This window comes from Belonocnema kinseyi, chromosome 8 (genome assembly GCF_010883055.1).
Source record: "Belonocnema kinseyi isolate 2016_QV_RU_SX_M_011 chromosome 8, B_treatae_v1, whole genome shotgun sequence".
NCBI classification, from domain to species: domain Eukaryota; kingdom Metazoa; phylum Arthropoda; class Insecta; order Hymenoptera; family Cynipidae; genus Belonocnema; species Belonocnema kinseyi.
The window spans coordinates 59,398,161-59,402,335 of NC_046664.1; positions in this window are offsets into that span (position 1 = coordinate 59,398,161).

Consider the following 4,175-nt stretch of genomic DNA (forward strand, 5'->3'; position numbering starts at 1 on the left):
GCTCCAAGGAGATTATGTTGAAAAATAAAAAAAAAATTTACCCAAAAAAAATTGTTTTTATACTTCATTCTAAGGACTTATTGAACTACCCTCGTATGTAAAAATTACAAGAATTCTAGAGAATTTTTATAAATAAAGCATTTGAAATTGTACAGTATTGATTTAGGAGCCTTTAACTTTCTTTAATTTGAAATTATGCCATGTGAAATTTAAGTACTATTAAATAAAAAATTTATCTAAAATTATAGAAATATGTAGCCGTTGATCACTATATTTCAGGAAGAAAAGAATATAAAAATATCTGTGGTTAGGGAAGGAAAACCACTTGTTATGATGAATTCCGCTACGTATTCAATTCAATGCTGAACTTAATAAAACCTAATGGAATCTACTACTATAAAATTAATAATTTCTAGCTTGAAAATTTAAATATTTTATGATTATTTATCATGAACCAAATTATTAAAAATATTTCGAATGTTTGAAACTAAAATTTTTAAGTGTTTGATATTAAACTTATTTATGGTAAGTTCAAAATTGTTATCTTGCAAGAAACTTAACAGGATTGGTTAAGTTTTTCTACTAACGATGTAATGAGTTACCTACAATTTATTTAGTATGTATTTTTAACTATTGGCGCCACCCTACCTTCTATAATCTTTCCAACCATTTTCAATTGGGTATTCATTATTCTAAGTTAGAGGTTAAGTTGCCACTACAGCATTTTGATTTTGCCTTAATTATTTAATTTAAAAAGAAGTAAATGCCATATGCTTTTGACTTTTTATTCGGTACACCGCCTGAGCATACATTGTATTTTTTTGTACATAAAATTTTTGTTAAATTATTAAAAATTTAATTTGTAATCCATAAGCACGTACGCTAAATATGCGTTACAAACGAAAACTAGAGAGGATGTATTGCAGGCAAGTTCATTTACTCAATTAAATACGATTGGGAACAATTGGCAGAATTAGCGACAATTTGTACCGATTCAACTTTTGATTACTCTCTATCATTATTAACCGGGTCTAATCCATTATTTCTAGAACGGTTGTTAGAGCCGTGCGTCAGTAAATCGCTTAGAGGTTATTGTATTTGGAAGCGTAGCCATACGCGTATATCAAATAATTACAACCAGTATTTAAAATGGTGTGGACTGTTTTTAAAGTAATACGCCAGTTCATTAGAAAATGCATTATTAATGATATTCTAGTAACAAAGCGCCTGCTAGAATTTAAGCTTGTAGTCAGAGACCCACACTTTATGCTCATAACATCATATTACTTACTCTCTTAAGTAATTAATTAATTGAATTTTCATAAAAGTATACATCTTTGCATTTGAATACTATTAACAATTAATTATTGCATGTTTTCTACTCAATTGCTACATCAGAAGCACACATCAGCAATTTTATGCCGCATGAGGTGTTTCTGTGACTAAACGATTTTAAACGCCTCTTTGGACCTGTTAGTGAAAGAAGAAAAAATCAATAATTATTTATAAGCAATCCGGAAATTGTTGGCACCATGCTTTTAGTATTAATAAACAATTTCTTCACTTATACTTACAAAAAATTGTTCATTGGAGCGTATACAAGAGTGAAAAGCTAAATCTTGTAAGGTAGTTTGGGACAAGTTGTCACACATCTTTTTCAATATTTTATTATTTTTTACATTTAATATTTGAGAACACTGTGATATGCCAAAATTTTGAGTGTACTCTCAGCTTCAATTGGAGAGTATCAAATTTTGTGTGATTGTTACTCTATAGTTGTTACATAAGAATGAATAACGACAGGTCACCTAAAACAACGTGCCCTGTGACCGGGGCACGTTGTCACATCAAATATACACTGCCCTGCAAAAGTTTGGACTCACTTAGAAAAATCGTTCATTTTGTCTTTATCGCTTTAATTATACCGGAGCTAAAAAATGTCTTCTTAAAAGGTGGATCGTTTTCGAAATTCTGTTTAAAATAAGCCCAGGGTGAAGCCAATTTATCTAGCTTTTAAGTAGATATTGCAAAAATAGTGTAAATTTCAATATTTTCTTTAATTGTCAATAACTTCCGAAATAGTCAACGTTTTTCAATGTTCTTGGGCTCATTCTGAAGCTTTTATTTCACCGTATCACAACAGCTTACTGGTATGAATCGTAAAAAATTTATTTTCGAATTGCAAGAACTGGATTCTGATTTGCCTACAGATAAGATGTTTTCAAATTTATCCAACTTTTTATTACAACTTCAAGTTCTTGCAATTCAAAAATAAATTTTTTACGATCTATACTCATAAGCTGCTGAGATATAGTGAAAAAGCTTCAAAATGAGTCCAAGAACATTGAAAAACGTTGACTATTTCAGAAGTTATTGAAATCTTAAGAAAAAATTGATATTTACACTATTTTTGCAATATCTACTTAAAAACTAGACAAATGGGCTTCACCCTAGGAAATGGAAATTTACATTTTAGACGAAATCGAGTGCGAAGCACAAGATATGTGATGAAAATGTATTCGTTAAAGCCGAAAACCCCGGGACTAAATGTCACATCTGCGGAATCTCCTACTCGCGAAAAGTCTACCCAGTGGCAACTCTTATCCGTGGAAAAACGTTCAAGTCCACACCAAAGTGGCAAAACTGCAACAAATCTCTCAGGACTGATTGTCACATCTGCGGCATCTCTCGTACCCGGCAAGACTCCCCAGCGGCATCTCTCATTCGGGAAAAATTTTCAAGCCCATCAAAGTGGCAAAATTGCGGCATTTCTCACAGTGCTAATTGCTACATCTTCGACAAGTCTCACAGGATTAATTGTTACATCTGCGGCACATCTCCTGAGAGGCAAGTATCCCCAGCGGTATCTCTACCCCTAGAAAATTTTAAGTACTTCCAAAGATGACGAAACAGAGGCAAGTGATCCCAGCGGCATCTCTCTCCCAACAACATTTTTAGGTACTTCTAAAGACGGCAAAAATGTGACAAAACTTCCTAGCGGCATCTCTACTCTATAAAAATTTTCTAAATATTTTCAAAGATGGCGAAACTGCGGCAAGTCTCCCTAGCGGCATCTCACTCGTCGAAAAATGTGCTCAGTAGTCCCGAAAATAGCAAAATTGCGGCAAGTATCCCCAGCGGCATCTCTCCTCTATTAAAATTTTCTAAGTAGTTCCAAAGATGGCAAAACTGTGGCAAGTCTTCCCAGCGGCATCTCTCCCTTATGGAAATTTTCTAAGTAGTTTCGAAGATAGCAAAACTGCGGCAAGTCTCCTTAGCAGCATCTTACTCCTAGAAAAATTTGCTAACCAGTTTCAAAGATAGCAATACTGCAAAAAATTTCCTCAGCGGCACCTCTTCCCAATGGAAATTTTCTAAGTAGCTCCAAAAATGGCAAAACTGCGGCAAGTCTCCCCAGCGACATCTCTCTAATATGAAAATTTTCTAAGTGGTCCTAAAGATAGCAAAACTGTGACAAGTGTCCCTGGCGGCGTCTCTCCCAATATGGAAATTTTCTAAGTAGTTTCAAAGATGGTAAAACTGCGGCAAGTCTTCCTAGCAGCATCTCACTTCTAGAAGAATTTTCTAAGTGGTTACAAAGATAGCAAAACTAAGGCAAATCTTTCCAGCAGCATCCCTCCCCCAAGAAATTTTGTTAACTACTTTCATAGTTGGAAAAACTGCGACTAGTCTCCCCAGCCACATCTCTCCCATTTGGAAATTTTCTGAGTAGTTCCAAAGATAGCAAAACTGCAGCATTTTCCCCTAGCGGCGTCATTCCCCGTATGGAAATTTGCTAAGTAGTTCCAAAGATGGAAAGACCCGCGGCAAATTTCCGGAGCGGCATCTCTCCTCAAGAAAATTTTTAAGTACTTCCAAAGATGACAAAACTGCGGCAAGTCTCCCTAGCGGAATCTCACTTTTAGAAAAAATTGCTAAGTAGTTCCCAATATGGCAGAACTGCGGCAAGTATCTCCAGCGGCATCTCTCCTCAAAAAAATTTTCAAGCACTTCTTAAGATGACAAAACTGCGGCAATTCTTCCTAGCGGAATCTCACATTTAGACAGATTGGCTAAGTACCAGGTGTATACATATGAAACCGGTATTGCCATCTAGCGGCCAGTAGGCACACTTGTAGGCACTGTCGGAACTTACCATTTGTGCTAATTGGCGT